Genomic DNA, 9,449 nt, shown 5'->3' with positions numbered 1-9,449 from the left:
GGTAATAGGCAGAAATGCAGACGCCAGATCCTGTCCTTGATTGACTACCCAGAAAGGTCAGACTTAAGCACTTAAATGGCATAACTAATACCAGGTGCGCTATGTCATTCCTATCGAGTAGTTCAAAGAAGCCTTTCTGGTTTTACCACTAAGCAATATCACAAACTTGAATTAATCTCAATCCTTCCCGAAACTTCAGGGAAAAAAAAGCCATAAAAGTGCTTTTAAAAATGCTTCTGAGGGCTGGGAATATGGCCTAGTGGCAAGAGTGCTTTCCTCGTATACATGAAGCCCTGGGTTTGATTCCCTGGCACCACATATATAGAAAATGGCCAGAAGTGGCTCTGTGGCTCAAGTGGTAGAGTGCTAGCCTTGAGCAAAAAAAAAAAAAAAAAAAGGAAGAAGAAGCCAGGTACAGTGCTCAGGCCCTGAGTCCAAGGCCCAGAACTGAAAAAAAAAAAAAAAAAAAAAAGCTTCTGGATTGCTATTGGATAGGAATATAAAAAATACTTACTCCAATAAATCTTATTCCCCATTCCAGGAAAAAACATGACCTACTTTTCACCTTTTGTGTATGCAAAAGCAAAACTGTGATTCATGAAACATCTTCAGGTAGTTATGAGTAGCTACTAAAATGCATGTGTGTCCAGTTCTGATGCCAGAGAAGTCCTTGTACACCAAGTTAATGTTGAATAAAACATTGACTTTAGGGTCAGGAATCCTGTGTTCACTCTTCCTATTGGCTGCTAACTTAGATTTATGACAGCATGGATTACAAAAGCTCTCAGTATTATTTATTGGTTGCTGCTTAACCTAATGGCTGAGCACACAAACACTTATCATCTGGCAATGTTTACAGGTGAGGTATTCAGCAGTCTTCACTGATCTAGCTCAGGGATTCTCAAGAGACTGCAGTGGATTCTCTTGAGACTCCAAGAGATGGCTGGAGTTCCCTCATCTGAAGCCTGCAAGGGGTAGCCTCCTATGGCTGTTAGTGGGCCTCTCCAGAGGTGTAACAGCTGCCTTCCCTCAAAGGGAGTGATCCAAGAGTGAGAGACAACTAGATAAGGATTATATGATCATTACCACCCAATCTCAGAGCCAACATTCCATCAGTCCTGCGTATGCAGTCTAACCCTAAAACTCAGTGGAAGGGAACTATACAGAAGTGTGAATACCAATAGGAAAAAAATAAGGTACTAAGGTACATCTTTGAGGTTGTCTACCACTCTCTCTTCCTTAGTATTTTCATCCACGGAGAAGGATTTTTTGAGCCCTGGTACTCTCCCGCATTTTGAGTCATAGCAATGACAAAGGTAACTAATATAACTTCCAGCTAGAATACCATAAATAAGCCTGGGATCGGGACTGCTGGCTTACATTTTTTCCCTTCCCCACAGTCTGTCCTCCACACAGAAGGATGTGGCACCTGGAAAAATCCCAGCCACTTATGAGGCTAAGGCAGGAGAAGCCTAAGTCAAGGGAAGCCTGTGTTACGCAGTGAGACCCAGTCTCAAAATACATAAATAATAAGAGGTATTTTTCAAAATGTAAATTGGATGCTCATGTGATAAAATCCTCAGATGAATTCCAGTCACAGAATAAAATTCAAATCCTGTGGCTAAAAAACCTAAGGCAATTAGTCTTAAAGGAAATGATACTGCCATATACCTGGAAATTTACGGGACACTACAATACTCAAGGAGATACCAGACAACCTATAATACACATGGGGGCTCCCATAAAAATAAGAATTACCTCTTGTCCTATGTCACTTGAATTTCTAGATGGATATTCATATTGGTGAAAAAAAATCTATTCATTGTTAGCTAAATATTTGATATGCCACAAAATTCCCAGAAAAGCACTACTCTTTCAATTAAGGGAAATGAGACATTGTTTTGTTTGGAATGTTACCAAGAGTTGTTCACCATTCAGGGGAATCACATTATTCTTGGCAATATCACTCTTATTTGTGCCACCAAGACACTTATATTTACAACTGTCACTTTCATGCAGACTCTACATATAGCTATAAACATTAGACGGTTCCATGTCCTTCACTGTTATCAAGTCTATACCCACATGCTAAAACACACATAAGTGTAGTTAAATCAGCTCCAAACCTACTCTTCTGCTCTGTATGCTGGGCTGAGGAGTCTGCAAACCAGGGTTCTTTTGCCAGATCACACTCTATTGGGTCTGTCAACAGGGGGCACTAGAGAGAGTTACGGGAAGCAGAAGAGTGGAGCTGGGAAGGGCTTCTTCCTGTTGTACAATGTCTTGCATCTTCAGTTCTATATTCTCTGATAATTTTGTTATCTGTTTTTTCCCCTTTGATTGCTATTTCTCCAGCATATTCTTCTATTCCTTTATTTTATCCTATCTCTTCATTTTTCAATGTATCTTTTTATGATACAGTGCTTTCTTATTTGTTTTTTGTTTATTGTAACAGTCCTGGGACTTTCTGAGATTTTTTTTTTTCTGCTCAAGGCTAGCATGCTATCACTTCAGCCACAGCTCCACTTTTGGCTTTTGATGGTTATTTTAATTGGATACAAGAGGCTCATGGACTTCCTTACCTGGGTGGGCTTCAAATCACAATCCTCAGCTCTCAGCACCCTGAGTATCTAGGATTACAGGCATGAGTCACCAGTGCCCAACAAGTGCTATTTAAAAAATAAATCCAATCTATGTATCCTTTACTTTTAACTGGTGATTTAAAGCCACCTATACTTTTTTATTATAGAGAGAACTATTTTATGTTTTCTATTTTTCATGCTTCTTTTTTTTTTGTATCTTGAAAGTCATATTCGGCATTTTTTTTTTTGTGATTACCCAAAATTAAACATTCTATTTCCCAACTTCCTTTCCTAACCATTAGAAATGGTTATGTAAGTTCAGGTCAATGAGGGTAAGCAGAACTGTAGAACTCAGTTCTTATTAAAGAAGAGAATATATTTCATTTTCTCTGGTTACCCAACTAGAATCGCCACACATACATGGGACCCTGATATTATCCTGGTTATGTCCACAGGAAGGGGGGTTGCCAAAGTTAAGAATGTGACATCATCATAGGATGTCATACCTGTAATAGGGAGGTCAGATCTGGCCAGTGCCATCATTAACTGTGGAGAGCCATCAGATTGACTCCACGTCAGATTAGAGCAGAAGCCAACTCCATCTTCACTAAGATCTCCCCCACCCTATCCAGGGAAGTTTCCCTTCGCTGTGATAAGATTGTGTAAACTGCTTGACCACCTGAGTTGTGGAACATTCAAGGTTAAACCTGTGCCCTCCTATGAGTAGGCGTGTCCACCTGCATCATGTGAGCCCCGCCAAATCCATGAGCCAATTCTAACTAGAATGATAGGTTGGTTCAAACAGATACTGTGAGACAGACTGTAACCCCTTTGGCCACCTGCGTGTGGCAGGCTTGACCATGTGGTGTTTGCCTTTATAACCCAACCCTGAGTGTGGCCCGAGTCTGGGCTGCGGCTCTGGCCGGGCCAGCCTTCTTTTTATGGTTGCAGTCCCAGCTCCCGAGTCTGGGCCGTAACCCTGGCCGGTCAGTATACTTTTTACTTCCCCAATAAATCCATCTTTTTTACTTGAGACTGTCTCTGAGTGGTGGACTCTTGGAGGAATGGGGGAATCCCCCCCCACCCTCAGACCCATTACATTGTGGTCCCCTCCCTTGGGGGGGTCCCCATTACAATACCAACCCTGCTCACATCCCAGGCAACTTCTTTTACCTGAAAAACTAAGAGACTTCTTTAAACTACTTTAACTTGGGTTTTGTTTTTTTTCTGACATGTGCAGCTGGCTAATAAGGTACTGTTCATTTCCTAGAGCTATTTCCTTTCTTGTTAACTTCCTAGGTCATGGGGGCAGGGAGATGGTGGAGTTGAGTCTCTCTTGACCTCCTATGATTTCCAGCACATGGCCTTCCTTCTAGGCTTCTTCCACTCCAGCTCCCACATACCACCCTGAATTTTCTCAAAAGAAGAGCCTGAGACAGGGGCTGGGGATATGGCCTAGTGGCAAGAGTGCTTGCCTCCCATACATGACGCCCTGGGTCTGATTCCCCAGCACCACATATATAGAAAACGGCCAGAAGTGGCGCTGTGGCTCAAGTGGCAGAGTGCTAGCCTTGAGCAAAAAGAAGCCAGGGACAGCGCTCAGGCCCTGAGTCCAAGGCCCAGGACTGGCAAAAAAAAAAAAAAAAGAAGAGCCTGAGACAACGACCTGAACGCAAGTACATTCCTTCAGATCCTAGGAAGTGAGGAGCTGGAGGACCAGGTGGGAGGAGGAAAAGCTGACGAGGCCTCCTGAGGTCCGCATGGCCATCACTGGAAACCTGATCCCTTTGGGACCTCTGGACAACCGTTCAGGGCCCTTCGCAGAACTGTTCCCCAGAATTCTCCACCCAAAGGAAGGGACCCTGGAAGAGTCACCCACCCAGTTCCACCCTCTGTTGGCTGAGTTGCTAACTCCATGGTGCGTTCCACCCTCTGTTGGCTGAGTTGCTAACTCCATGGTGCTTGTGGAAAGAGGAGATGGGTCCACACATTTTTCAGTGTAGAACTTCTGAGGGGAGTGTGGAATTGAAGTAGCAGCTATCATCATGAGATGAGTCTGAGTTTGTAGGGAACTGCCCACAGTGGCTGCCATCAGCAGTGGACCACGGGTAGGGAGCACCCCACACCAGGCTTTTCACAATTGTTACGTAACCTCCTGAGGTTGGTCAAGTCCCCTTTGGTCCCTGTGGCAACCACAGAATTGCCTTCAGGAAAGGAAGCTTAGAGGTTATGCTTATGTGCAATCATACCTTGAACCAACCTCTCCATTTTTCCTTCTTCTTTTTGAGTATAATTATATAGAGGGTTTTTGTGATATAAATATGTATATATTTATTTATAATGTACTTTGATCAAATTCATCACCCTACTGCTCTTTCTTATTCCCCTTCACCCCTATTAATTTTAGTTTCATCGTTCTTTATTCTATTTTTATACACATGTATGAAGTGCTTCAATCATATTTACCCCCTCCTCGCACCTATCCTTTCATTCTCTCCCCTCTCTTTGGTCGCACTCATCCCAAATAGTCCCCTTCCCCATTTTGCTCATCATTTTTTTTTAAGGTCTAGAATCTGCATATGAGAGAGAACATTTAATATTTGTCTTTCTCAGTCTGGTTTATTTCACTTAACATGATGATTTTCAGTTTTACCTATTTTCCTAAAAGCAACATAATTTCATTTGTTATGGCTCATTGTATATATACACACACATGCACAATTTCATTTCCTTTATCCATTCTTCAGTTGACAGATACCAAGGCAGATTCTATAGTTTGGGTATTGGTGCAATAATCATTGATGTTATCATTATTCCTAAGGGTATATGTTCAAGAGTGGCACCGCATGAATGACTGTGCAATACTTCTATGCTTAGTTTACTGAAGAGGCTCCACGGTGATTTCCAGACTGGATACACTAGCTTACATTCCCACCAATAGTGTACTGCAGTTCTTTTTCCCACCACTGCTTTGCCAAGATTTGTTGTCTTCTTGATGTCTTCAGTCATTATGACTGAAAGTGAGAAAGAATTTCAGGGTAATTTTGATTTACATTTCTTTGATGTTTAAGGATATTGCTGGGAATATGGCTTAGTAGTAGAGTGCTTGCCTAGCATGCATGAAGCTCTAGGTTAAATTCCTCAGCACCACATAAATATAAAAGTCCAGAAGTGGCGCTGTGGCTCAAGTGGTAAAGTGTTAGCCTTGAGCAAAAAGAAGCCAGGGACAGTGGTCAGACCCTGAGTCCAAGGCCCAGGACTGGCAAAAAAAAAAAAAAAAAAGGATATTAAACATTTCTTCATATGCTATTGCTAAGCTCTACATTCTTTTGATAACTGTCTATTCAAGTAATTCACACATTTATAAACTGGGTTATTTATTCTTTTGGTGTTTAATTTTTTAACTTTTAAACAAGAGTTAAAAAAAACTCTTGATATAAATCTCTTATCTCACAAATAGCAGGATTCTCTCCCATTTTTAGGATGTCTCTTGATTCTGATAATTATTTCCTTTGAAGCACAGAAGCTTTTTAATTTGATGCAAACCTGTTTATCTTTTCTTCTCTATTTCCTGAGCAATTTGAGAACCTATTCTGTTAGGCTTTACCTATAACTTTATCTTCAAAGGACTTCCCTGTGTTTGCGTCTAGTAGTTCAAAGCTTCAGGCCTTACAGTTACATCTTTAACCCATTGTGAATTAATTTTTGTACAAGATAAGAGTGAAGGGTCAACCTTCAATGTTTTACATATGGATATCTGTTTTTCCAGCACTGAATTTTGAAGAAGTTGTCTTTTCCCCAAGATATCTTTTAGCTATTTTTGTAGAAAAGGGGATCTATTTCTCTAACTTTAAAATCTATTTTTCTCTGAATTTTTTCTATTTGAATGTTTTTTATCTCTAAATGTTTTCCTATCTCTGTTCTTTCTTTCAATGTGTTCTCTTACCATTTCCCAGTCCTTCAATGTGGGTGTCAAGTTTGTATTGATTCTTTATTCATTGACTATACTATACCATTTATTGAACTATCTCATTTATTCTTGTATTTCAATAATCACCTATAGAGACAATTCTCAAATCTTTATTACCAGCTCAGGTTTTATTTTCTGACTCCCTAATCCAAACTTACCACCCAAAGCCAGACATCTGAACATAGCTGTGGTTATACAGATCATCAAATCTACATACTGGAAAATTCATCTCATCTTTCACCTTCTCTATTAATGGTAACTTCACCAACCTCATCCAAGTGATAAACTCCATCAAGAGCTTGGGTGGCTTTTATTCATGCTTTACATTACCTGAAAACTTTTCTTATTTTACATTATTACTACATTATCTTTCAGGTCTACCAGAGAAAAATATTTGTTTTGTTTTATGTATAATACTATACACAAAGTTAAATAGCACTTGCCAACAACTCCAAGCCTGTTTTCAACAGACCTCATACAATGAGTGGTTACAAGGCATTATGAAAATACAAGCTGTAAATAAATGCAGGACAATTATGCTAGAAAAATAATTATAGTTAATAATATGTCTAGCCATCTTAAACAACAGCAACAATAATAATAAACATCATGCTCTTGGTCGAAGCAGGAAAAAGGAACCAGAATTTTATTAGGAACTTATTTCAATGTTCAACAAACAAGTGCTGTCTCCAGGATTCTGGTCTATGAAAAAATTAATTTACTTGTCATTGAGCAGCAGAGATTAGCAACAAAAAAGAGCAAAGAACATAAGACTAAAGTCTCTTATTGAGACTTTGATTTCTGACCCTCTTATTCTGTTAGACTATTACTATTACTACTACTACTGATAATAATAACAAATGCTAAAGCATCTCTTCCTGTGAATCAGGCACTGTTACAGTAATGTGCATTTATCGACGCATTTTTGTAACACTCCATGAGGTACGAATATTCTTCCCTTATACAGATGAGGAGACTAAAGCACAAAGAGGTTCTTGGGATCATCATTGCTGGGGTTTAGACAGGCTGCCCAGCTAGGAAGCCTCTTCTCTCAACTCCACACTATAGTTCAGCACACGCTCTTTTCTCTTTTCTCTGTTCAACCAACTCAAACACATATCATTCCTAGTAGTGCAAAATGTACTCCACCCTTATCAAGTACTGGTCTTTTTGATGGAAAACCAACACCAGAATAAAATAAACACAAAGTTCTTCAGGATACCAAGGAAAGAACATTTTCCTAAGTTGCATCCACATAACCTAAAATTTTCCAGCCTGAATCATGTTTCTGCAATGAGTAATACACGGTGATGGTTGCATAACATTTTTTTTTTTTTGTACTGGGGTTTGAAATCAGGGCTTCTAGATTTCCAGGCAGATTGTCTACCCCTTGACCACACCCCCAACCCTTTGTGCTTTCCTTGTTTTTCAAATAGCCTTGCTTTTTGGCAGCCGGCCTAGACCAGGATACCCTATGTTATGCTCTCCACATAGCTGAAATGACAGGCATGCACTAACACACCCAACTTAAAAAAATTATATGCAGGGCTGGGGATATGGCCTAGTGGCAACAGTGCTCACCTCGTATACATGAGGTCCTGGGTTCAATTCCCAGCACCACATATACAGAAAATGGCCAGAAGTGGCACTGTGGTTCAAGTGATAGAGTGCTAGCCTTGAGCAAAAAGAAGCCAGGGACAGTGCTCAGGCCCTGAGTCCAAAGCCCAGGACTGGCCAAAAAAAAAAAATTATATGCATTATACTCTCTCTATATTTTATGTGTTATGTACATATATCAGACAAAATAAGTGTTTCACAATCCTTTGGCAAAGATTATTTGTAACAATATGATTTATCTTACCAGTAGTAGAAAATAATCCTTGATCTGAAACCATAAAAAAGCTATCCTAAACATTTATATAAACAGAACTTGACATGATTACAAGGAAATATTGACAATTGTCTCTCAATAAGTAAAACAAAAGAAAAGTAGAGAGAAGAACAGAAAAACTAAGAACATTATAGCATCCATCTAGCTGTAACACTGAAGAGTTCCAGGGAGAGAAAAATAAAGTGGTTTTTTTTTGGTTGTTTTATTTTGTTTTTAAGATCAAGGGAGTCTGAAACCCCATGACTGGACAGACAAACAAACATACTAAGGTCTGTGAAAGCCAGGACACTTACCAGTAGAATGCAGACTCCTAGGGGAGCCTGGCCCAGCTGTCAGGACCCGGGGATGGAGGGGGTTTCGGCTCTCTCTCCCACAGCAGCCTGGAGAAGCCCATTTCTCTGATCATATATTCCTGCTGGACAACCATGCAGTCTTTGGCCCACACTGTACCATCACCACATGCCCTGATTCTGCTGTACCCCATATTTCCTAGGATAAGAAAACCTAGGTTTGAGTTTATTTCTGAAGTTTCATCCATATAAGCGATAGAACTCTACAGTTAATACAGAAGTCACTACAGTGATGGCTCTGCAAAGGAGACATGGGGTAGGGCTCCATGTAATGTGACAATAAAGATCTACTTCATTAAGAAGTGGTGCATTTGTTTGATTTTCGTTTAACATGTGGATGTGACACACTCTTATGTTTTAGAAGATTTAAGGTTTGTTTTGGGGTTTAGGAGTATGACCAGGTAATTTATCCTAAAAATTGGGAAATAAGCTGCTATACAAGTGTTTGAACATGATGCATGTCACCGGTTTTTTTGTTTTGTTTTGTTTTGTTTTTTGCTGAGGGGGTCTATAAATGTCTAAAGTCTATGGCAAAAGGGCTTAGTTATTCCATGTAAGGTCCGGGTATGTTGAAAGGCAGAATTACTGAACAGTAAGGCAAGCTGAAAAAAATCTAAATTAGAAGGACAAGCAGACACAAGGTACCAAGGGCATGG

The 9,449-nt window shown here is 40.0% G+C and overlaps 1 long non-coding RNA gene across 1 annotated transcript; it reads right to left on the bottom strand.

Annotated features, from left to right (window-relative positions):
• Positions 1 to 5,181: 5,181 nt before the first annotated feature.
• Positions 5,182 to 9,050, bottom strand: LOC125346029. Its single transcript, XR_007209846.1, has 2 exons — positions 8,737 to 9,050; positions 5,182 to 5,596 (listed from the first exon to the last, which is right to left on the bottom strand). It is a non-coding gene; the product is annotated as an uncharacterized LOC125346029 (long non-coding RNA).
• Between the last annotated feature and the right edge of the window lie 399 nt (positions 9,051 to 9,449).

The sequence above is a fragment of the Perognathus longimembris genome, chromosome 2, assembly GCF_023159225.1.
Source record: "Perognathus longimembris pacificus isolate PPM17 chromosome 2, ASM2315922v1, whole genome shotgun sequence".
Lineage (NCBI taxonomy): Eukaryota > Metazoa > Chordata > Mammalia > Rodentia > Heteromyidae > Perognathus > Perognathus longimembris.
The sequence above is the reverse complement of the archived record's forward strand: the minus strand, read 5'-3'. Positions and strand labels throughout refer to the sequence as shown.